Raw genomic sequence first — 26,847 nt, 5'->3', positions numbered from 1 at the left:
GCAGTTTATAGACTTCTCTTCCAGGAACTTATCCAAACCTTTTTTAAACCCAGCTACGCTAAATACTTTTACCACATCCTCTGGCAATGAATTCTAGAGTTTAGTTGTTCATTGAGTGAAAAAGAACTTTCTCTGATTTGTTTTTAATGTGCTGTTTCCTAACCTCATGGAGTGCCCCCTCATCCTTGTATTATCTGGAAGATTAAATAACTAATTCACATTTATCTGTTCTAGTTCTCTCATGATTTTATAGACCTCTATCATAACCTCCTCAGTTGTCTCTTCCTCAAACTAAAAGTCCTAACCTCTTTAGTCTTTCCTCATGGGATGCTGTTCCATCACCTTTATCATTTTGGTTGCACATCTCTGTACCTTTTCTAGTGTAAATATATCTTTTTTGAGATGCAGCAACCAGAATTACGCACAGTACTCAAGATGCAACCTTATCATGGAGCGATACAGAAACATTATGATATTGTCCGTTTTATTCACCAATCCTTTCTTAATAATTTCTAACATGACATTTGCTTTTTTGACTGCTGCAGCACACTGAGCAAACTATTTCAATGTACTGTCCACTATGATGCCTAGATCTTTTTCTTGGTTGATAGCTTCTAATATGGAACCTAACCATGTAGCTACAGCGTGGGATATTTTTCCCTTTGTGCATCACTTTGCACTTGACAACATTAAATTTCATCTGCCATTTGGATGCCCAGACTTCTAGTCTATTGAAGAGTCAACATGGTTTTAGCAAAGGAAATCTTGCCTTACCAATCTTTGAGATTTTTTTGAAGGTGTAAATAAACATGTACATTTGACTTGTTGATATAATGTATTTGGATTTTCAGAAGTCATTGGCAAAGAGAAAGACTCTCAGGATAGGAGATAAATGTTCTATTGGGGATTGGTAGCTGGTTAAAAGACAATGGTCAGTTTTTCAAATAGAGAAGTCATTAGTAGCGCATTACAGGTATCGGTATTAGGATCTGTACTGTTTAAATATACATAAATGATCTGAAAATGTAAGATAATCAGATTTGCAGATGACACAAAATTATTCAGAGAGTTAAAACAGCAACAGGTTTCGAGTTACTGCAGAGGGACCTTGTGAGATTAGGAGATTGGGCAACTGAAAGACATGAAATTTAATGTGGAAATGTGCAAAGTGATGAACATAGGGAAAAATAATTCTAGCTACAGATACATGATGGTGGGTTCTGTATTGTGAGTCACCACTCAGGAAAATGACCTTGGAGTCCTTATGGACAATACGTTGAAATCCTTGACTCAGTGTGCAGCAGCGGTCAAAAGAGTGTTGGGAATGATCTGAAAAGGAATGGAGAATAAAATGGGAAATTGCCATATTGCCTCATATCAAGTCTTGGTACTACCATAGCTGTCTCACAAAAGACATAATAGATCTAGAAAAGGTGTAGAGGAAGGCAACAAATATGATAAAGGATGGAACGGTTCTTTTATGAAGACAGGCTATGCAGGATAAGGCTCTTCAGCTTGGAAAAGAGATGGCTGAGAGGGGACATGACAGAAGTTTATAAAATCATGAGTGGGGTGGAACAAGTAAATAAAGGAAAGTTATTTTCCCTTTCAAGGAATACTGAAAGACAGGGACACTCCATGAAACTAGCCAGCAGAAGATTTAAAACAAATAGAGAAAGTACTTTTTCGCTCAGTGCACAATCAAGCTATGGAATCTATTGCCAGAGGATGCAGTCAAGGTGACTAGAGGTTTGGAAAAGTTCCTGAAGGAAATGCCAGGTAGACTAAAAAAAAAAAAGCTGATGCTATCCCTGAGAGTGAGTAACAGGAAGGAAATCTACTTCATGGGATCTGCCAGGTACTTGCGACTTGGATTGTCCACTGTCAGAGACAAGATATTGGGGCTTGATGGATCTTGGGCTGACCCAGCATGGCATTTCTTTTGTTCATATGGTCCTGTGAGTAAATAATCAAAATTGGGTGGCTAGGTGCAAACTCAGAGTTAGATTCATCAAAATGCTATGTTTATAGGAAAAAGCTGCATTACAAAAAGGGGCGTGGCTAGGCAAATTTGCAGCCTGCCACATCGCAGCTGAAAATGAAATCATGCAGCGTCGCAGCCTAGCTAATATCTTTTTCCCCCATAGCGCCCAGAAGAAAGGTGTAGGTGTTTCTAGCAAAATTTCCCACGCTAAAGTGTGATACTTTATCGCATGCAGCGCTACCAGCCCCGAATTTCCCTTAACCCCATCCAAACTCCTCCTGCTTTACTAGAAAATTTAAATTTGCATACGCAATTTGCGATGCGCTGCTTATTGCGTGCGATAACGCCGTAATGCGCACATAACGGCCTATCACAAATTGATGAATGACCCTCTCAGTGAGTATTCTTACCTGCAGAGTTTATTCCATAAGCAGAGCAAAAGATGAATGTTTTCACTTTGATTATTTCCCAGCAAAAGATTACTCTTAGACATTTGCATCTACTTTCCTATGGATAAGTTTTCAGCACAAAACTATACATAAGGGTTTGAATAATCAAACATAGATATTGTTTCTCTCTCTCTGCCCCTGGAAATGTATCCAGAGCCTGCAAAGAAAAAAAAAAAAAAGCTCTTTACCTAATAAAAATGTGGAAAAGAACTGGCCCAAGGACCGATCCCTGAGGCACACCATTATTAGCATCCCTCTCTTCAGAGAAAACTCCCTTTACCACTACCCTCTGTCGCCTCCCATTCAGCCAGTTTCTAACCCTTTGGCCGATGCAATAATCTGACAGGTAGATGTGGGCCACGCGCGAGCAAAGTGGATTTTAAAAAGTTGCAAATTATGCATATGTACCCGTGTGTACATGTGGAATAAGGGGACAGAGGGCAGTCCAGGGCAAGGCTGAGACTTACACCGGTGAACCTAACTTTCAAACCTATTGTGGGACTGGATTTGTGCACGAAAGTGGATTCACAGATATTTGTCCTAGTATTTTATAAACTTTGCAACATGTTGCTCTTCTCTGAAAGTACACACACATGTTTCAGTACATGCAAATATTTGCAATGCTATGAATGCGCTTTTTATATCTATTTTATAAACATGCATGTATACATTACATGTGAAAAAAATATAGCGTATGCGCAAAGACTCTGATTTATACGTGAAGGAAGGTATTTTATAAAGTAAGCACGTATAGGGGAAGATTTTCAAAGGGTTACACGCGTAATATATGCACGTAACCCTTTTAAACCCCTCCTGCGCGTGGCGAGCCTATTTTGCATAGGCTCGGCGATGTGCGCAAGCCCCGGGACGTGTGTATATCCTGGGGCTTGAAAAAAGGGGCGGGGGCGCGGCCAGAGGCCTCCGAAGGCCCGCTAGGCCAGGGGATTGCATGCTGGAACTTGGCCGGCAGGCGCAACTTAAATAATAAAGGTGGGGGGGATTTAGGTAGGGCTGGGGGGCGGGTTAGATGGGGAAGGGAAGGGAAGGGTGGGGGCAAAAGGAAAGTTCCCTCTGATGCCACTCCAATTTTGGAGCGGCCTCAGATGGAACGGGGAAAGCCATCGGGGCTCCCCTAGGGCTCGGCACGTGCAAGGTGCACAAGTGTGCACCCCCCTGTGTGCGTGCTGACCCCGGATTTTATAACATGCGCGCGGCTGCGCGCGCATGTTATTAAATCGGGCGTAGATTTGTACACGCTGGGTTGCGCACCAAATCTACGCCTGTGCGTAGGTTCGAAAATCTGGCCCATACTGTTTTGAAAATACTTATGAATACTTGAAATCACCAGTTTGCTAATACCACCAAACATTCACCCAATCTGTCTCCAGTTCACCTGGATCCACTAGCACTTCACCCAGATCTCATATCCAAAAATTGCAGACAATAGCAGGTCGAATTTCACTGGCATAATCAATTAGCAGGTGTAAAATTGTACGAACAAGTTGGCTAATGGATATGCATAAATCTCTTATAAAATAGCAACTTCTGCATGTATTTCTTGATCCTGCCCTGAAAGTTCCCTAGACTACATCTTTTTTGCATTAGTAAAATATGCATGTGAAACAGATAATACACATGTACTTTTGATGTTTAGATTTCTCTCCGGGTACTCAATCGCGGGCTTTCCGGAGGTGGCATACACTGGGTGTCACCTACTTGGGGCATCTATATCACTCTGAGGGGCGTCGACTCACCTGGCCCGAATTCCGGGAATTATATGGCATGGCTCCTAATGATGTTTTTCCCTATATGCAATTAGACCATTACATTAAATCTCTGCCGCCGGCTTTTCTGCAACTACGGGTCTTTCAGCGGGTGGAGGAGTTGTTGCACCTTTCCCAGATTAAAGCCCCTTCCCTTTCTATGTATTATAAATGTTTAACTAGGCTTGACAGTTTAGATTTTTTTGAGGTCATGGCAGCCCGTTGGACCGCGGACGGGGAGTTTCAGATGACAGCCACTGTGTTACAAACCTGCTATCGGGGGATATCCCAGATTACGAGCAACAGTGCTTATCGTGAACTGCTGTTTAAATTTTTGGGACGGGCGTACATTTCTCCGCAGCGGGCCTTTCAACAGCATATTGCGATTTCAGCGTGCTGTCTTCGATGCCCGGGCCGCACAGGTACGTTGACCCATGTTTTTTGGTCTTGCCCTGCGGTATTGCGGTTTTGGTCCCGTATTGCCAAATATATAGCGGGGTTATTGGGGGTTTCTATCCCTATAGAGTCGCGGTGGCTGTTGTTTGGTTCTATCCCGGAGCTGCGGATCCGTGATTTGGGTACTCGCCTTTTTATACAAAAGGCGAGCATGGTGGGGAAGAAGGTCATTCTTGGGCAATGGCGAGAGGTGGATCCACCCTCCTTTTGGGTGTGGAGAAACTTATTGTTTAATATGATGTATATGGAATCTCTCTCTTCTAAAGGACCTCCACAACTGCGTAAGAGATTTTTAGCCGTTTGGGAACCATATATTCAATCGCTCCCACACCGGGCTCGGAGCCGAATTCTTAACGACTGATGAAGGCTGACTCGAACTGCTGGAGTTTCCTCTTGCTTCAATTTTACTGCGGGACGTGGACTCGAATGTTGCTGGTCTGGAATCCAGTGACGGAATTTATTGGACTGGTTTGATGGTGGTTGGGGGGTGGGGGGGTGGGTTTCAGGGTTTTTAGTTTGTTATTGTTCTGATAGCTGTCAGTATTGCTGGGGGCGGCGGCAGAACAAACCGCGCCCAGACGATAATGTGTTGTTGTTTTGTTATTTGAAAATTTAATAAAAACGTTTAAACATAAAATAGCATGTGTATAAATACAGGCTACTTACATGCCTAGATGGTATTTTATGCATAGAACCCCTTTGAAAATTAACAGGTGAATTTTCAAAGACGTTATACAAGTTATATTTGTAAATGAAACACTATTGTAGCAATTTAAAAAGCTAACATGCGCTTAAAGGTGAATGTAAAAGAATTGCTGCATAAAAATGAGCATATGCAGGCACAAATTGTTGCATCGGAGGTGGACCCTTGGGCCGAGGTGGAGTTGACACAACCCGTAGATGAGGACCTATGGGTCCCCACAGACAGCAGGTGGAGTGGGCTGAAGGTAGAGGCCGCTGGAACTTCACCTATACCAGCCCCTGTTCCCCGGGGGTTGAGCCTTTGGGTGCCGGGGCCGGCAGGACTTAGGTGGGCCTCGAGGTAGATTAGTCAAAGAAGTTGGTTCAGCCCATAGACAGCAGTTGATAGATGGCGTAGTCCTACCCTGGACTGGGTACGGTACTGGAACTCGGGAGCCAATGGGACGGAGAGTAGCTGGAGGTGCTCGAGCAAAGATAGGCCAAAGCCTGATAAGTCCACGTCCAGGGAGTAGGCTAGGAGAGGCGTCAATGACAGGATTGGATCAGGGCCAGTGGCAAGCAGAGGTTGTGGCAAGCAATGTAGAATTCTGAACATGGAGAAGCCTATAGCATAGTCAATCAAGGCAATGGTCTGATCACGGAGAAGTCAGGTATAGTCAGGCGAGGCAAAGGTCTGGGTCTGGAGATAGGCAGTAGTCAGGCATAGCAGAGGTCCGGGTCTGGAGATAGGCTGAAACGTAGTCAAACAAAGCAAAGTCGATATCCGTAGAGTCAGTCCAAAACATAGACAAGGCAGGAAGGATGAAGACAGGAACTGGGAACAACGAAGGTCAGGAACACGGAATAGAGAGGATTCTCTATCAGCAACGAGTACTCAGAGTATGAGGAGACCTGTTGCAAAGGCAACGCTATGGAGTGAAGCCTGAGCTTAAATACACTGGAGAGTCTGACATCATCATCTGGGGCTGTGGCCAAGTTCCTGCTGCAGGCCCTTCAAAAGGATCAGCAATGCGCACGCCTAGGGAGGGGTGTGGCCCGGGTGGCGGCATCTCTCTGCGGACCATGCAGAGAGGCCCGACGAGCAATGGTATCTTGACTGGCAACATTGGGGACCAAGGCAGAGCCAGAGGCACTGGGGGCGGCCCGAAGTCGGAGCCAGTGGCCCACCGCCGCTAGCGAGGAGGAACCAAGAGCTGGAGTCCGTGTAAGAAGGTGAGGGGGCTGCGCCGCGGGTCTGCCACAGACTGCACACGAAACACAAATAACACATATTCTTGCAACTGCTATTTTATAAACTTCATACATATGCAAGCAATGGTGAACGAATAAATTTGCTCATATAAAAAAGGGGTAGGATGGGTGGAGCCAGGGGCATTCTGGGGCGGGGCAACATTTAGGCGTCTAAGGTGCTAGTTTATAACCTAAGAAAGTGATGTGTGTATGGCTCTTACCTGCGCATATTTACAACTGCTATATTTCTGGTGTAAGTCAGAATATAATTTTTTATAGGCAAATACTGACTGGGTAACCTGGGGAGAGTGCAGGCTAAAGAACTAGGGGGAGTCTTGATGACCTAGAGATAGACAGGGCAAACTGGTTGACTAACTGGTTTAATTGTTAAATGCCTTCATGTGTGCATGTTATAATATTTGACAATTTACATGTGAAAAAGATGACAAGTGCTAAGAAAAATAGGCAAGTTAAATTTCCTTGTGTAAATGATTAAAATTAGGAGCTCAAATACGCGTGCAGAGCAGATTTCTGCCACTTATCTGGATAATTTTTTTACTTATCCAGCTAAGTGGCGGACAAGATTTAAAAAGCGCTACTCAGCCGGGACAGGACCCACGCTCCCAATCAGCTGCAAAACCAGCCGGAGCTGCATGGCTGCCTCCCCAACTACTGGGACTTTGGCTGTCCCAGCCAGCAGTGGCAACAGCGTTTTGGAAGGGTGGGGGGGATGTTCCAATAGCAACCTCACTAACTCCGGCTCCATTCCCCCTTCCGCCTGATCAAAGCAGCAACCACAGTGTTGCACTCGCCCCCTCATTTACGCACCAGGGGGAACAGATGGAGAGAGGGAATGGAGCACGGCCCCGAAACAGAGGGAGCATGCAGTTCTAGTGGCGAGTATTCAGAAAAACACTAAAAAAGAGAGGCTGATGGGCAGACTGGCCTAGCTTTAAATCCTGCTTTCTGTGCCCTCCCTTGCTCCAGAAAAGGAGCATCTTCCAGGTTATTTATGTATTTAAGTGTTTTATATACCATCATTCCAAAATATGATCACAACAATTTTCAGAGTTATTGTTCAGTTTCAGGGTCAGCATTCCCATTTTAGGTCATGTTCTGGGTTTAATACAAACAGTTAAACACCCCTTATCTGGGGTGGGTCGGCTCCTAGATAGATTCTTTAATATTAAATAACTATTAATTGGCATCATCATTTTTCTTTCATTAAAATGTTAAAAAAAACCTAATAAACTGAAATCTGAAATTCTCGTCAGTAAGAAAATCTATATATAAATGATAATGATTATTTTTAAATATAGGCACTGTCGTCTGCATGAGTAGTAATGCAAATCACACCTAGCTACATACCAAAAGCCAAATTGTTATATGGTCTAGTAGTATAAATCTGCTGGGTTTAGCTTGAAAGACGCTGCAGATTTTAGCCTTCTAAGCATTGCCAGTGAAACGCATTATGATGCTAATTATGAAAAAAATGAAAAGGATTTATAATAAGAGTAGCACTAAACATATCCATATCTAAGCAGATCTTTAATGCACATCAGAATTTTAGCAATTATTAATAGCCATTTGTGAAACTTGATTGGGAGGTAATTTGAGCTCCTTACTGTTACACAGAGAATAAAAAAACAAAGGGGACATTCCCAAGGGCATGTTTAAGTCAGGAGAGTAAAGTACGTGGGTAGAATGGAATTTTCAAATTTGCTTGCATACTTTTTACCCCTTTGCTCCACCCCTAGAAACAAAGAGATAAAAAGTCTGCAGGTTCGTTTGTTGCTGGGCACCTGCATAAGCACATTTTCAAAAGAAAAACTAAAAATGCTGTTTTCTTTGAAAATTGCCTACCAGGTCCGCAGGTACAAAACTACTCGTGAACTTTACAAGCTAGGGATGCTACTAAAAATTGGCCCTTAAACATTAATTAACATTCGTCTAAGAAGTTTAGATCATGAAAAAATAAACAGTATGTTGTAATATATTCACCTAACCTTACGTCTTTTTCGTATTTTACTTTTTTTTTTTTGCTGTTGTAAGAGATTGCCATTGATAGATATTCCAAATCTGTTAAAAAAAAAAAATATGACCGTGATCCTTGTGATGCAGAAGCCAGTAGGAGATATATCATAAAAATAATGTATCGACTAACAGAATTATAAGCCAGGTAGCTGCGACCAGTTCATCACAAAAGGAAAGGGCTGACACTAGAACGCCCCTACCTAAATGCACAAAACACAAACCAGATCCAGATTGGTGCAAATTGGCCTCAGCTTTATTAAAAGAAACCGATGAACAAATAAAGACCTAAACACCTGAGCCATAACAGGTCATGCTAGCAGGTGCCCTTGCAGCAGGCAGGCAGCGTGCCACGTCTGCGGCCACGGACAAGCAAGGCTCTATCCTTTCTAGAGGTGTTTCTTGAGGGCATTTCTGGTCATCCCATCTCACACAAGCAAGGTGACTGCCCAACTGCCGGGGACATCCGGTCTGCCGTCACACAGGGTGCCCAGCGGATCTGAGGGCGGGCAGACAGCCCCCCCCCCCCCCCAATGTATCATCTAATGCCAGCCAACAAGCCATGCACTATCTCCTATCAGAAACCCCCGTCCGGTGGAGTACCCCTGCCATATGGCCCAGGTAGCCTCCAGGTTTACCTGGAATCCTCCCCATACAAATACTATAACCAAACGTTGCACTACATCCCAAACACCACTCGGTGCAGGGCCTCTTGAAGATGTTCAGGAAAAGGTTCTGTGCCATGTCAGACTGGCGGGCCTCCTGGCTGGGATGCATGATATATGGGGAAGCTGCATTGCTGGGTTCCCCCAAATGGGTACCACCCACTCCCTGAAGGGGTATAACCATTTGGGTTGAGCAGTCGTTCCCATCCAGACTGCTTGAGGGCCGGCTGGGTTACAATCCCCACTGACCCTGGTCCCATTTCTCCCGCTGCACTGCTCGCATCATGGCTTGTCCCTTCTGATGCCGAGTCCCCAGCTGGTAACTAGGACCCACTCCCTCCATGGTTGCTCCACCGGGGAGGGGAGTGCAGTGCACTCCCTGACTCAGTGGGTGGAGCTGCATAATTCATCCCTCCTCCCCCGGGGGGTGGGGGAGGGTCACACAGCAGCACAGTGAGGGACTGCCTTGCAGCTACGAGACCATGGCCGGATCGAAGGGCTGCAAGTGGAACTGCGCGTGAAAGCAAACAGTCACTTTATTTTTTCTTTGCCAGAGGCCCTGTTTCAACCTTCTGTCAGTAATCCAAGCTGTCTCGCTTTTTTTAAATGATTATTATTATCCAATTGTCCAAATTGCATCCAAATCGGCAGCCAATGGGGGCAGGGTGGACTCATGGATCCGACGCGGAGAAGGCAGCAGCTTGGGAAGCAGGAGGAAGAAGGAGAGCTATGGGTTGTGCTCCGGGGGTCAGCTCTCCCGTGCTGCTGCATCCACCTTCTAGTCTGCCCCTAAATTCAAATTCCCCCCAGTGGGCTCACCGGGAGTCTGCGGCTCATCCAATTCAATTCTCCTCCCTTTGGGAAGCTCATCCCCTTCTAAGGGCCAGGACTGCCTTTCTCCCTACCGATCCCATGCCCGTTCCACCTCCCCAACCTCTGTGCAGGTCCGTGGCTCCACCCTTGCCAGGGCAGCATCCCCGTGGCACCCACATCTCTAGAAGGCGATGCCATCGCTGAGGCAGTGCTGACACCACGGCTCAGGAGCCCAGGACCAGCCAGTTAGTGCCTGCCTGTTTCCCTCTCCCCCCCACCCGGGTTACCGGCAGCATCCGTGCACTGGCCCCACAGCTCATCATAAGCACAAAGGAAAAAAACCAAAGGAAATATATCATTGCATTTAAAATCTTCTATTCCTGGCCTTATTAAGACAGCTTTCATTTTTTATTAACACCTAAAACTTACAGAAACGTGCCTGCGTGCATTTTAGACAAACACTTCTTCAAAGCTGATTGATTGTTTTTTTATCCCTTTCTCATTTTATATTTGCTTACTCAACCTTTACAGCTCTTTTGTTGCTTGGTAATAGGTGAGATCGGCAAATACCAGTTATGAGTCACTAGAACTAAAGGTCCTTTCATGTAGAAGGCAATATAGAACGAGCAATTGGTTTGAGCCTTCTTTGCAGTTTACATACTATAGTGGCCTTCTTCAGAAACTATACAATTTAGTTTGCTTTGTCAGTTGATAAAGGCAAGAGAAAGCTTTGTAGCATGTTGACAAATCCTACTTGTAAGATCATAGGTCATTGACTAGAGTAAGAAGACACAGCTTGCTGCATGGTCCCAGAATGCCTTGAGATTGCCTGAGCTCACAAATTCAAATATATAAAGTCTTCAAAGATCAATGGAAATGATTTAATTTAATTTGAAGCTTATTCTAGCGAATAAACAAAAGTCAAAGATCTATACGTTGTATGCAAAAGGCTTTTCAGAAGGAAAAATATTAGAAGAATGAAATGCATATGTGTAAGAAGAAGAATGGTTTTACATCACCAGCTTATTTTTTATTGATCAGCTTGTTCCTGTTTTTGAAAATAGCATTTGCTTCAATTTGTGATAATAGGTATTTGCCGCATATTACCAAGGATAAGAATTTAAAGTGGTAATACAGCATTTTTAAACAAGATGCCAAGGGTACCTACTCAGTCACTGTCTGGGCAGCAAAGTTATCTGGCTAACTTTGGAAATATATTTGATAGTGCAGCTGCACTATGGAATAAAAGTAGCTCTCTTAAAGTTAGCTGGATAACTTGATCTAGCTAACTTTAGGTCAGCTCTTTGGTGTGACTAGACCTAGTTGTCCGGCTTACTCTGAATATTGGAGTTAGTCAGATAACTTATCCAGCTAAAGTAACTCTTCCCTAAAATACCCCTGGAACACCCCCAAGATATCCAGCTAAACTTTAGCTGGATAAGTGCCCAAATAGTCAGTTAGCTGAATAATTTCTGAATTATCTTCCTAAATCCCTCTGAATATGGACCTCCTAGCTCCATTTATAATTTTACCAAGTTTATTCCTTTTTCTCCTTTTTAAATGAAAAATGATTTTTTTGTTATATACAAACTTTCCAAAATGCATTTACCTGTTCATTGCTGGCAAATTGATTTTCAGTGCCAATGCACAGACAGACCAAAGTTAAAGAACCCCGTCTATAACTGAGAGAACTGCACTGTGGGGAACCCCGTCTATAGCCTGCAGAACTGTACTGTGGGGAATAAAAGTAACATAGTAACATACATAATAAATGATGGCAGAAAAAGACCCAAGTGGTCCATCCAGAAAGCCCAGCAAGATTTCATTTATTTATTATTTTAATTTATATTTTTCTCTTAATGTAACGAAGAGCATAAGACATGCATTGCTGAGTTGACCAAAGGTCCATCAAGCTTAACATCTGTCTTCAACAGTGGCCAACCAGTTCACAAGTACCTGGCAGAACCTAAAGGGTAAATCCATTTCTTGTTGCTCAATCCCAGGCATAATCAGTAGAAACATAGAACATAGAAAGCAGATAAAGGCCATATGGCCTATCTAGTTTGCCCATCCACTAACTTCCCCAAGTCTATCTGGCTAATAATTGTTTATGGACTTTTCCTCCAGGAACTTGTTGCCATATTAAATGCCTAGATCACATCTTCTAGCAACAAATTCTACAGTTTTGTGTGATGAGTGAAAAAATACTTTCTCTAATATGTTTTAAACCTACTGCTTGTTTCATGAAGTGTCCCCCCTAGTATTATTAGAAAGGGCAAATAACTGTTTCCTACTCATTATGCCCTACTCATTATTTTATAAACCTCTATAATATTCTTTTCTGGTCATCTTTTTGTCAAGCTGGAGACCTAACCTACTCAGCCTTTCTTCATAAGGGAACCGTTCCATCCCCTTTATCATTTTTGTTGACCTTCTATGTATCTTTTCTAAATTTGTGATGTTTTTTGATCTGGGGTTATCAGAACTGCACACAGTGCTCAAGGTGCAGTATCCCCATAGATGTATACAGGGAGAATGACTTGTGTGCGAGCACATATATGTTGCATATATGGGCTTGCACACATGTACTCATATTTTATAATCCTTGCATATTATAAAATATACCTATCTTTTATCTAAAACAAATGCATGCATGCGAACAGCTTGTGTACATCTTTCAAAAAACGGAAAAGGGATCCAAATGAAGAAAGCAGGAAAGAGCATAAGCTGTGGCAAATTAGATGCAAAGCATTGATGAGGAAAGCAAAGTCAGAATTTGAAAGGATGCTTGCTGTGGAAGCAAAGACTCATAATAAAAACCTTTTCAGGTACATTGAAAGCAAGGGTGTCAGTTGGACCATTAGATGATCATGGGGTAAAAGGGCACTAAGGGAGGGCAAGGTCATAGCAAAGTAACCAAATGAATTACTTGCTTCTGTCTTTACTAAGGAAGATATAAAGCAGATACACATGCCAGAAGTGATATTTAAAGGTAATGATTCAGAGGAACTGAAACAAGTCTCAGTGAACCTGTAAGATGTAATAGGGAACACTGACAAATTAAAGAATAGCAAATCTCCTGGACCAAATGGTATAAATCCCAGAGTGCTGAAAGAACTGAAAAATGAAATTGTAAACCTACTATTAGTAATCTGTAACTATAATTAAAGTCAGCTACGGTACTTGGAGGGTGGCAAACCTAACACCAGTTTTTAAAAGGTTTCTGGGTGATCCAAGAAACTATAGATCGGTGAGCCAGATATCAGTGCCAGGAAATATGATTGAAACTATTAAAAAGAACAAAATTACTGAACATATACATAAACATAGTTTAATGGGACAAAGCCAACATGGATTTAGCCCAGGAAAGTCTGCTACACTTTTTGAAGACATGTGGATAAAGGTGAACTAGTTTATATTGTGTATCTGGATTTTCACAAAGCATTTGACAAAGTACCTCAAGAGAGACTCTTGAGGAAATGTAAAAGGCAAGTAATAGAAGACAATATACTATTGTGGATTGAGAACTGGTTAAAAGAAAACAGAGAAAATATCAAAATGGTAAATTTTCTAAGTAGAGAATGGTGAATAGTGGAGTACCCCAGGGATCTGTACTAGAACCACTGCTTTCCAACATACTTATAAATGTCTTAGAGATGGGAAGAATGAGTGAGGTGATCAAATTTGCAGATGATACAAAATTATTCGAAGTTGTAAAATCACAAGAGGAATTGTGAGAAATTGCAAGAGGACCTTGTCATACTGGGCATCCAAATGGCAGATGAAATTTACAGTGGACAAGTGCAAAATGATGCACATAGGAAAGAGCAGCCCAAATTATAGATACACAATGCAAAGTAACACATTGGAAGTTACCACCCAGGAAAAGTATATAGGCGCCATTGTGGTAATAGGTTGAAATCCTCTGCTCAGTGACGGCGGCAACCAAGAAAGCAAATGGAATGCTAGGAATTATTAGGAAAGGAATGGAGAATAAAACAGAGAATATCATAATGCCTCTGTATTTTTCCAAGATTTGACTGCACCATGAATACTGTGTGCAATTCTGGTCAATTTATCTCAAACAAAGATATTGGAATTAGAAAAGTTACTGAGAAGGGAAAACAAAATGATAAAGAGCATGGAACGATTCCCCTATGAGGAAAGGTTAAACAGGTTAGAGCTCTTCAGGTTGGAGAATAGATAGCTGAGGGGAGATATGAGAGAGCTCTATAAAATAATGAGTGGAGTGGATCAGTGGAATGGGTAAACACAAATCAGTTGTTTACACTTTCAAAAAGTATAAAGACTAGGGGACATACAGTGAAGTTACTAGGTAATACATGAAAAACAAAGAGGAGAAAATATTTTTTAACGCATAATTAAACTCTGGAATTCATTGCTGGATGATGTTGTACAAGTTGCTAATGTAGCTGGGTTTAAAAATGATTTGGACAGGTTTGTGGAAGAAATAGCTATAAACCATTATTGGGGATATCTGCAGTTTATCCCTGGGATAAATAGAATATGTTGCGCGTCCTGGCCGCACTGGTGCCGCGACCGGGCTGCTCACCTCGGGCTTCCCTCCAGGGGCTCTGTTCTGTCCTCCCCGGCAGCTGCAGACAGCTCTTGGCGTCCCCAGCACCTAGCCCGAACGCCTTTGTCCTCACTGGCCTTTCAGCGGAGCTCCTGCAGGGGCTCCACATCCTCGGCCCCACCCCCTAGGTGCGTGTGCTTCTGGCGCTCCTTCTTTTAAAGGGCCTAGGGCGGGAACCTCGGGCCGGATGCCTCCTGATGACATCAATTAAGCATCATATATAAGGCGAGGGCCTTCCCTCAGTTCCTCGTCTTAGCAAACGGGTCGTCCCACTTGTGTAAAGCTAGTCCTTTGTTCCTGCTTTCCTTGTTCCTTTGCTTGTTCCAGTGTTCCTGCGTTCCTTGTTCCAGAGCTTTTTCCAATGTTCCTGTGTCTCCCAGTGCTCCTGCGTTCCTGTGGTCCTTTCTGTTTCCTGCTCCACATTCTGCTACCCAGGTTGTACCTTCTCGGACTGATACACGGTACTGAACTCGGCTTGTCTCTGACCACGTTTAGACCGCTGCCTGGAACTGACCTCTGCTTGTCTCTGACCATGTTTGGACCGCTGCCTGGAACCGACCTCTGCTTGCTACTGACCACGCTCGGACTGATACCTGGAACTGACCTCTGCTTGCCTGACCATGCTCAGACTGATATCTGGAACTGACCCTTGCTTTGGCTGACCACCCTTGGATGGATACCCTAGCTTTGACCCTTGTGCTCCATTCGGACATTCTCTTTCCTTCTCCTGTGACCACCAGGTCTGCCTGCTCTGACGTTGCCCACGGCCTTCTACAAGCTAGACCACTAGGCGCTGTCTATCCTGACTGGAGGACCTTCAGTCCCTGCCTCGTTCCAGTGGTCTCCGGTACACTCTGTTCCAGGCTAGCTCCACTAGCCACACACCCTTGCTCTTGGTGGGCACTCACCTCTCCGCTACCTCTCCGGGAGACCCTCAGAGGCCCACCTAAGCCCAGGCAGTCTGGGAATCCAAGGGCTCAACCCACGGAGCCCCCGGACTGTTATTGGTGAAGCTCCAGCTTGCCTCTGTCTCCTCGTGTGCTCCGCCTCCTGGCGGCAGACGCCCTATGGAAACCCTCAGTGAGCCATACCAATCCTGTGCCAGGCCAAGGGTCCACCTCCAGCGTAACAGTATGGAGTCTATTAACCTTTTGGGATCCTGCCAGGCACTTGTGACCTGGATTGGCCATTGTTAGAAACAGGATACTGGGCTTGATGGACCTTTTGTCTGACCCAAGTATGGCAGAACATATGTTCTTATGTACATATTTGCAATATGGGAAGTCACCCACCGAGAGGGGCTGCTGAGGAGCTAATGCATGGTACTACAGAGGGCACAGGGACTGGTGCTATAGAATAGCCAAAGGGCACTAAGAGGAATGCCAGAGAGGAGGCACCAGATGCCGGAGAGCATCCACAACTGGTATCAAAGGAGCCACCATATGATGTTGCACAGTCAGTCCAAAGAGCCAGCCAAGGCAAGATTGGAACCTGGAGCCAGCAAGGGACTCAAAGGACTGGGGGTGCACACTGGGTGAAGGACGCGGTGGGTGGTGGTCATAGTGTTGTCTGGGAAAACCCTAATAAGTGGGGATGAGCGCGACCCTAGAACCCCGAACCCAAGCCTAGCTGATGGGAGACTAGATGAAGGGGATTGGAGATGTGAGACACTTCCCTGGATGGGATATGATACCCTCGCACATATGTGCGCCTGATTTTAATTCGGCGCATGCATCTGCGGGCGGGTCACAACTCACACGCGTGAGGGGATGGGTTTTTTTTAAAAAAGTGCAGTGACGCAAATGGCCTTTCCCCAGTTCCTCCCAGTCCGCACCCATTAAGGAGCAGACCTGGAGGGAAATTCCGTAAACCCCTACCTACTCTGCCACCCCTATTCCCTTCTCCTCCCCGACCCCTAAAACCTCTCTTCCTACTTTTTTTTTTTTTTAAATTTGAAACTTACTTCATCTTATGTGATGAAGTAAGTTCCGGGCACCGGCTGGTTGCCGGTGCGCACTTCCCCAGGACAGGGCCTAATGGCCGCTGTCCCGGCCGGCCCCCACTCTGTCCTGCGCCCCCTCCCCCCCCTGTCCCTAGCCCCGTCCCGTTTACCAAGCCCGGCACGTCCGTGCAGATTGGGAGATACACAATTGGTCAGGCTGTTTTAAAAATGCACTCGGCGCACTCACATCCTGGCCACGCTCGTATCCCCCAGTTTTTGTGTGCGCCAGGCTTTTAAAATTTGGCCTTTAACTGTGTTCCTTTTTCTGTTGTTTCTACCACTGTACTCTACTAAAACTGAAAAAAGTGACTCTATAACTGGGCTGCATCTACACAGGAGCATTAAATTTAAAAAGATAACAAAATTAGATGCATGCACTTTGTTTTTAAAGTTGTTTTTCAGGATCTACTACTTGCATATTAAACGTGTAGTGAATGAAGATTAACAGGGTAAAAACATTCAGAAAATCCCATGCCCCAAGATTCTCCCAATTTCTAGGATAACTTGAATTACGGAGACCAGGGACTGTGAGGCATGTCAAAAAAAGAAAAATTGGTGATCGTGCTAGGAGACTTGTAATTAGTCTGTACTTTTGTGTAATGCAGTCCAAAAGAACATAAGGCATGCCATTCTGGGTCAGACCAAAGATCCAGTGAGCCCAGCATCTTCTCTCTGATAGCAGCCAGTCTCAAAACGTAGATCCAGTTTATCGTTGCTTACTCTCAGGGAGAAGTGGTGGATTGCCCAGAGTTACCTGGTTAATAATTGCTTATCAACTAGTCATGATTCTCCTTTTCATCCACTGGCACATTGCCAAAATTATTTGTTACTGCTCTTTTAAATGAAAGCTGTATTAAATTATCATTAGTTCTGGTTCTCATAGATGTAATGAAGGGATATTTTACTTTTGATTAGTAAGACAAGGCACAGTTTTAAGCCTATCAGCAAACATATTTATAACGTAAACCCTAATCTACAATACGTCAGTCCTGCCTCTGTCAGTTGCATCAGACAGCACGACTTTAATAGTTTTTTAGGTAAAGCCAACTATGAGCTCTACTCACAGTTCAGATATCAGAAGCTGAATGCCAATTAATATTAGATTTGCTTGTAGATGTCAGAAAGATATGTACAAAAGAAGAGAGTTTGGGATCCTGAGACTTAAAACAGTAGCTCCCTGTGGTTTAATCATGGAATACAATAATCTGTTTAAGATCTCACAGTATCTGAAATCCTCATTAAGGATTGTTCTGACACTCTTACCTTGAACACCCTTTCTATGATCAAAGTGCCTTTTTTAAATTCTAGAGAAAGAAGACAAGCTCATTTTTCTATGCTACACTTATTCACTACTGGAGGAAAAAGGTAGCTGAAACAGTGAACAATGAATTTTTCAGTTGTTGGTTTCCAAGTCTTTGTTCATGTATGTCCAGTACTCATGTACTTATGTACACACGTTAGACACGTCTGTTTTACATAAACACATGATACTCATATACAGTGCTTCCTCTCCAACAATGGTGTCCAGGAGGGCAATAGAGTTTAAATGTGGCAGTGACTTACATGTTTTAATGTTTTCAAAGCGTTATCATGGTATTAAGTACATTCATGACCACAGGCAGTTTATTTTTCATGAGCGATTTCACCTTGCAGGAGACAATGTAGTCCATTGTTTATTATAAAGATTAATGGAGGTTTCTCACCTGCATAATCACTCCGTTCAGGATGGAACTTTCTTTGATCATTAAAAGGTGATTTTTACGTGCATAAAAACATAGCATATCTTTATGTACATGCAATTTTATAAACGTCAAAAGGACACATGAATTTTTTGTTCTGCACATACTTTTTACTAGGGAAAAAGAGGAGTTTCCAGGGATCATCACCACCAGCTAATTAGAAAAATAAAACAAAAAAATCTTGTGTCCTTATTTAATTTTTTTCTTTCTCTGTCAGTCTTCCTGGCATATGACTCTAGTAGAAAAAGATTTTAGTTAGCAGATCAATCTTCTGTAGTTATTAACTTGGAGATTTACTGCAAATCTGAAAGAAAAACTTGCCCTTTTACAAACAGCAGTTCACTCTGCCGGGGTACTTTGAACTTCAGACAGTGGTTGGGGTTTTAATTCCAGCCTCTGGATGAACGAATCTTTGGATTTAGTGTCCAAAATCACAATTAAACAGATTCCATTCAAACTTTTCTTCTCTCTGATTTTTAACTACAGCAGATTAATATTTACTTGCACCTGTGCTGGTAAATTTTAAAAAAAGACCCCCTCTCCCCACCAAAATTCCTAATTCTCCCTGTTGGTCTAGTTTAGAGACAGCAAGGCCCAAAAAACCAGAATAAAAGCCCCCGCCCCCCCATGCTAACCCCTCCCATTAAATGCAACCTTACCTGTCTCCCACTCCCAAACCCCCATACCAAAAGCTCCCATCCCACCCCAGTATCACATGATAGGGGGCAGTGGCTGGTCAGCGCCATTACGCAAATACTGCCTCCAGGATCACGGTTCTGGCTCTGTGCACTGCACCTCTGCAGTCCCTGCCGTTTGCTGTGATTTAATCCATCAAAGGCTAAGTACCCGATGAGACAAATAGGACTGTGAGGAGCTGTAAGGGAAAGGAGTTTAAAGAAAAGGTCCAAGAGGGCATGAAACCATTAAAGATAACTGCATAAAGTATTGGATTGCTAAGGTAAGACTAAGGGGGTCATTTTTCAAAGCGATCGTGTGCGATCACTAAAGAGGGGCGGCGTCAGGACCGGAACAGGAGGAGTCAGGGCAGCACCGGGGCGGACGCCGCGAAGACAGCGTGGACGGCAAAAAGGTAAGGAGCCTTTTCGCTTCCAATTTCGCGCCCAATAGCGCCACCTTTTACGATGGCGCTATTGGGTGCGAAAGCCGGCAGCGATTCATGACGCCGCGGTGTCTTAGAAAATCTAGGCCTATGAGTTGGCAAGTATCATAAGGGAAAGTCATTTTGAAAGACATCCAAAGCAGAAGAGGAACCATCCAAAAGGTATCAAGAGTGGCTTGGAGCAGCGGCAGTGGCAGTGGAGATTGAAATAATAAAAGGGTAGGTGAAGGGCAATGCAGCAAGGCCCCAAGATGTACAGTGAGGGCTGAGGCAGGAAAAAGAATGGCATCAAACGCCCAAGGAACCAAGAGGGTCAAAACAATAGCAGGAGTAGCACAAAGTGTCCATCGGCCAATGAGTAGTGCAGCAAGTCTACAAAGCATTGGATTGCCGGGCAAGTACCGTAAGGGAAGGTGATGTGAAAAGAACCTGAAAGACAGCTGGAGCAGAGGTGGAACCATCTCAAGGCATCAGCAGCAGCTGCAGCAGTGGTGCTGGAGATTAAAATCATGTGCCCCATGCTTCAATCCTTCACAAATAAATGTGGCCCTGCACAGCTCTAGGGGCATTTTTTCAGATTATATCCTGTCGGTTCAGAGGGAATTTTTAGTTAAATTCCTTAGTGCAGTGATGCATTATAACTGGTATTACTGAGCCTATGCAGAAGAGCTTAATATCCCTTCATATACACTGCGGTTATTTCTGCCTTATACCCGTATAAGGTAGAAACTGCTTAAGGCTGGACATGTGACACAGTGCGCTAAATAGCAAGCAAACATATACCTGTGGAATACAATCAGATATGACCAGTAGTTGTTCACGTCTAAAAGTCAGTTACAAATGCATAAGTAAGGCATGGCCCATGATTGATGAATATTAATGAGCCTAATGAATTTTTCCACTGTAGTTCCCCTTTTCTAGCAAATCAGAGTAATGATGCTAATGATGCACGTCTGCTTTTCCTGATAAATAATGAATAATCATAAGAGGGTATAATGTCTGGCATTTGATTTGTTTATCTGTACCTGTCCATTTATGGAATAAAGCGGAAGTAAGGAATCTATATAAGAAAGATTTGTAACTGCGAATTTTAGAATGCTTCCCTTTTTCTAGAAAAACAGTCTCCTATGCCCAGATCTTAATAAAAAAGGAAGCAACATACTGCAGCTCCCCTATGAGGAAAGGCTGAAGAGGTTAGGGCTGTTCAGCTTGGAGACGAGATGGCTGAGGGGGGATATGATAGAGGTGTTTAAGATCATGAGAGGTCTTGAACGAGTAGATGTGAATCGGTTATTTACACTTTTGGATAATAGAAGGATTAGGGGGCATTCCATGAAGTTAGCAAGTAGCACGTTTAAGACAAATTGGAAACAATTCTTTTTCACTCAATGCACAATTAAGCACTGGAATTTTTTGCCAGAAGATGTGGTTGGTGCAGTTAGTGTAGCTGGGTTTAAAAAAGGTTTGGATAACTTTTGGAGGAGAAGTCCATTAACGGCTATTAATCAAGTTTACTTAGGGAATAGCCACTGCTATTAATTGCATCAGTAGCATGGGATCTTCTTAGTGTTTGGGTAATTGCCAGGTTCGTTTGGCCTCTGTTGGAAACAGGATGCTGGGCTTGATAGACCCTTGGTCTGACCCAGCATGGCAATTTCTTATGTTCTTATGTTTCCAATTCCTACAGGTTTTCACTACCCAGGGGTTTGGGATTGGTCAACTCTGCTGTGTAAAGCCCAACTGAGAACGTGCAGAGATGTTTGTTGATTTTGGAGACTAAGGAGATGATTTTTCTGGTCTTGAGGCCACACAGCCTGTTCCAGAGCAGATAAGGCTTTGCTCTGCTTGCCACTGCCCTAATGGACCTACAAGAGAGACTATCCTGGAAGAGAAGAGAGTGTTTTTTGACTTTTTAGAGAGATCTTTGTTTTTCCTGTTCTGTTCCAGTTCAGGAGGGAAGTCACCCCTAGCTGAGGGGAATAGGATAGGTTGCTGGTTTGCCCTTCCCTAGTAGTTGTGTGGGGTTTTGCAGTTGCCCAGAAAAGAGAGTTGAGAGCGAAGAAGTATTTTGTTTTCCATTTTCTGCTGGGCGGAAACCTTTTGGCTACTAATTTCCTGCCCACCAGAAGGAAAAAAGCAGCCTCTCAGAACAGCGGTTTGGTGGCCACATTGGCTCCGGGCCAGCAGTATAGCAGTGCATTTTGTGCAGTGGGTCCCTTGCCTGCAATACTTTGGTATTGCATGTTCCTGCCTCAGGAGCAAGAAGAAAGGTGGTTAGGCAAATGAACTGTCGGTTAGGGTACCCTTGTCTATCAGACTTGGCATGAGGCTTGATGGATGTCCAAAGGAGGGCCTCCAGCTGCCTGGTGGGCCTCCTGGTACTCGGTCATAATGGAGCAGGTGGCATGGATCAGCCACCTCAGGGCATGCTGGGCACCAAGTCAGTTCCTCGGCCTAGTAGGTGAAGGGGGTCCCATTTTTGCAGTGGCACAGGATGTTTGCATGGCCTGTGACTTGTGAATTGCAGCCCTTCCTTTCCAGTCTCTTGCGGATCTCAGCAAGGCAGCAGGTGAAGCATAGGATTGATGTTTAGCATTGTATTTAGTTAAACAAAAAAACAGAGAGGGAGGTAGTCAGGGATGTGGCCAGCTCAAGGCAAGGCCTTGTTCTTGCAGCATGTTTGCTCAATTTAGGGGTGGCCTCTTCTTTGTGATGGGGGCTTGGGTGCTGTTGAATCTCCTACCCTGATCTGCAATGAAAAAGAGGCTACTGCCCAGACAAATCCCCTGAGCCTCACTGCTCAGTTCCTTTAAGCTCCTAGCCATTCGTGTGTTGGGACGCAGCACCCAGGTCATTGCTGCTCCCAGTGCCCTGCATGGTACATTAGGGTGGCTCTCCATGCAGTGTGGTCCTGGCTGGGGGGAAACATTTCATCGTATTTGAAATTCCTTCACTTTCCTGCACACGGGAGAGCATAGATCTGGCATCGTTGGCTTCCGGTGGGAGCTCCCCGCCCCTTGCCGGCTCTTCACTCTTGTGGTTCTTTTTATGGTTGCAATGTGCCCAGTGGAAGCTGCTGGTGCTCTCCCCACTCCCCACTCCCCCCTCCCCTTTCAGAGGGAGCGGCAGCCTTAGCAAATGTTGAGCCCCTGCAGCCTGATTTTTGGCCCTCTGTACAATAGCTATGCAAGACGTTGTGGTTCCTTCTTCTTTCCATAGTAGCTGTGTGTGGGTTGAGTTTAAAAACAAAAAAGGGGGGAGGGAAAGAGTGCATGATGGATGCTGCCTTCGGGAAGTGCATGCAAGCCTTGCTTCAGGTCTGTACAATGTGGCTGTGGGCTGTGCCCATGTGTGGTGAGGTAGCCACGTTAGAGGGGAGACACGTGGGCCAATATGGCAACAGCCACCTTGAATGGGCACCCTGTCTATAACTAAGCTGCAGGTGCATGAGAGAGCCTTCATCCCCCCCCTTGGTCAGCCTGGTTAATGGACAAGTGCATTTTGCAGCCAGATGTTGATGGGTTGATCGAGCAGGAAGAACTTGGCGTGAACTTGATGACAGTGTTGTTCTTTTCTTACTCGGGAGCAGTCTCATTCTTACTTTCCAAGCTTGGACAGGGGAAGAGGTTCTACACACAAATTTATTGTGCAATATCTTATCAGGAAAAAAACCTCATTCGTTGGCTATTGTATGTTGAGAATGAAAACGGCCTCACAGAGTTAATGTTCATGTCAATAATTGCCCTGCACAGTCAGCCTCCTTTAGAAGGCCATAATATGTGATGGAAATTCATATAAATAAGGCAATTGTTCTCGGGGCAGCTTGCTAGTGCAGCCAGCATATGGCAGGGCAAGTTAGTGGACTTAAACAGCAGCAATCATTTCCTTTTAGAAAAAAGAAAAAAAAAAGGGGAGGGGGGGGGGGGGGGGGAGGGAGTCAAGAGGAGTTGAAGGATGCCTTGCATGGTCCAAAGGATGATTTTGTATCATCAGTCGTGTGCCAGAGATGGTGGTGGCCATGCTGAGGAGAGCAAACACCACACACATCCACATCTGGCTTGGTAAGGTTTTGCATAGCCTTGTTTGTGCTGATGCATCTCTTAAAATGGGCAGGAACTTAATGGCAAGTCCAGTTGGCCATATTAAGTGAGGGCACTCACATCCAATCTGATTTAATTCATTTGGTTTGTATTCCATCTCTTGGGCATTGCTGGGCAGATTACATTCAGAATTTGCAATTATAGTAGTATTGGGATCTAGCACAGAAAACCCATTTGTGTATAGTCTGGAATCAGAGTTGTATATATCACAATATAGCTTAAAACACATCAGTGGGAGGATAGAGAACAAAATGTTCATAAAAGTCAAGCTACTATCATACTTTGCTGGTCAATTATTCTTGCTCCAACCTAAATAAGTAAAAAAAAAAAAAAAAAAATGCACACAAACCCAAGTTCTACTCAGATCAAAGAAAGCCTGCTTTCTGATATGTGCACATGCAGCCAGTCACAGATGCAGATCTGAAAAAAGAAGATCCACATGCTTACGTAGCTCATACAGAAATGCAGATGGATTTGCACCAGTATCCTTCTCTAGCCTACTTTCTAGCTAGGTTGAGAGAAATTGTACAAATCTCATCGTTGTGTGTTTCCTCACTCTGAAGAACATCAAATCTTCACAAGAGTGTACTGTTCTGTTCATACGTCTCACTCTGCATGTAAAAGTGGCCCCTAACCCCTACACTACTACCTAAACCTCACCTCGAGTTACTAGGTGGGCCTCCTATAGTAGCATAAATAGCTAACTACTACAAGGGCCTTATAAAGAGTCAGAGTCTCTCTCTAAATGTTAATGTACTTTGCAGTAATACCTGTGCTAAGATAATGCATTTTGCAATAAATAGGCTATTACCATAAAACACACCCCTCTTCCTATTACATGCAATAGTTTGAAGATTCTAGCCCTTAGATGGCTAAATTCTAGCTGGTTCTCTTATTAGCCGGCTGGATAAGTGCCTAAATATTCAATTAGCCAGCTAACTTCTGCGTTAGCTGGCTAAATGCTTTTGAATATGGACCTCTGAATGTTTTTGTCATTCTAAAGGAATGGTTTAATAATTTGTGCAATGCCCGTGTCCTCTTCTGTACGAAGGCAAAACCTTGAGGATGTTTAGATAACAAATGCTAGAACATTGCAGTTGTGTATCCAGTCATAGACTTGAGGTTCTGCTGGTTAGCCATTGTACTCCAACATTCATGCAATTCCCTCAGTTTGGATTGATTGTTCCCTCGAAATGAGGTAGTGATTTAAATTAAATTACAAAAGGAACAGTACTGTATTTACCAGCTAAACACTGTTTGGCCATATGGTGTAAATACTAACATTTAATGGTCCATTTTTCTCTATAAAAATGATGCCATTTTGAGTCCTTTTGATTGGTGGATATTAATCATGTGATGCTGTAAGCTTGCTGACATCATTGACGTTCACCTTTAAATTTGGTCTTAGCATTTTTTCATAGTGTGTGTCTTTTCACACAGGTCTCCTGAAGCAGTTTGGGATGAAGCACTGGTGTCGGCATTTGCCTCAGCACTATGCTAACTTTACCTGAGCTTTCAGATTGTTCAAGCTAAGTACTCTTGATTTCAAACTTTTCCTGTATCTGACCATTGGCATCATGGTTTAAAGCACAAAGGTTGAGTTTGTTTACCTATATCTCTGTACTGGTATATGATGACAAGGGCTGGTTTGCTTCCTTCAAAAGTTTATAATTTGAAGCTCCACATTTGATATGAAAAAATTACAACATAAATTATTTTGTTTTTTTAATGATTTTTTTGAGTTGGATTTTACCCACTTATTTGTATTTTGTGACTGACCAGCCAGCTGCTCTTCTATCCTTATCACCACCACAACTTCCTTATGACCCCTTTCAAAATGACCCATGGCTGTCTGAGATTTGTGGTTTTGAAAAAGTCAAAGTGGTTCATGATCTTTGGTACCTGTCATTCAGTGTCCCATAAATCCCCACAACTGCAACTGCAATTTGAGAAAAAATACCATTTGACTTGGGGCTTTGAGAAATATACTTCAGATACAATACAGAACCGAAACAAGTAAACAAATAAAATAGCCAGCATATGCTTCTTACAGATTAATAATTACACACATTCACAAGATCTGTAACATTGTTTTTAGTTTTGTAAATTATACAAATGATAAAAGGTTTAATGCTGTTTTTATACTACTTCCATAAGCAGTCACTCTGTGTATGTGTGTGTGACTGTCTGTCTACTTCCCTTCCCACTAATAATTTTCCTATGTGGTGTCCTATCCACACTAAATTTTCAGAATATGTCAGGGGGACGAGAGGATTCTTATAGGGATAATTTTTTTTATCAGTGCATGCAGTTGTCCTCCCCTAATATGTTTTTGTGTTTTGCATGCATTTTGCATCCAAGCCACATCAAACTTTGAGCAAATCAGGGGTCCACATGGATAATGAAGAAGATAAATGTATTACATGAATATGCATGCTCAATTACATCACCTAATAACTTTTTGGTTTTCCTTCTGATTGACACCACATTTTCTGGAAATGTCAGGGCTGGAAGGTGCCATGGAGAACATGAGCAGCTAGAAAGCTATGACTACATATGCTCTCAATCTGAGCAACAAAATTCCAGACTTGCAGGCCCTAATCGTGGAGGTGGACTTGGACGTTCTTGCAGTTATGGAGACCTGGTTCACTGATTCTCATGATTGGGATACGGCCATTCTGGGCTATAACTTGTTAAGGAAGGACAGAGGGGAAAGAAAAGGGGGAGGAGTAGCTCTTTATGTCAAAAACAATATCCAAGCAACTGAATTGCAAGGGACATGGGTAGAGAAGAAGCATTGTGGACTGTCCTTAAAAAGGAAGATGGTGCTTCCATTTTTAGTGGTGGATCTACAGGCCACTGACTCAACAGAAGAACTGGACAGAGAACTCATTGAAGACATCCAAAAGGTGGGAAGGAAAGGAGAAGGGTTGCTCGTTGTAGATTTTAATCTGCCGGATGTGGATTGGAGCATCCCTTCTACGGAATCTGCAAGAAGTAGAGATAATGGATACCCTTCAAGGGGCTCTGCTCAAACAAATGGTAATGGAACACACGAGAGAGGGTGAAATACTTGATCTGGTGCTCACTAATGGGGATAATGTCTCTAATGTCCAGGTAGGAGCTCACCCAAGCACCAGTGATCAGCAGACACTGTGGTTTCATTTTGCAACTAGGACCCAGAGAAGTCACACGA

Source organism: Rhinatrema bivittatum, chromosome 7 (genome assembly GCF_901001135.1).
Source record: "Rhinatrema bivittatum chromosome 7, aRhiBiv1.1, whole genome shotgun sequence".
Classification (NCBI taxonomy): Eukaryota; Metazoa; Chordata; class Amphibia; order Gymnophiona; family Rhinatrematidae; genus Rhinatrema; species Rhinatrema bivittatum.
This window is presented reverse-complemented; position numbering follows the sequence as displayed.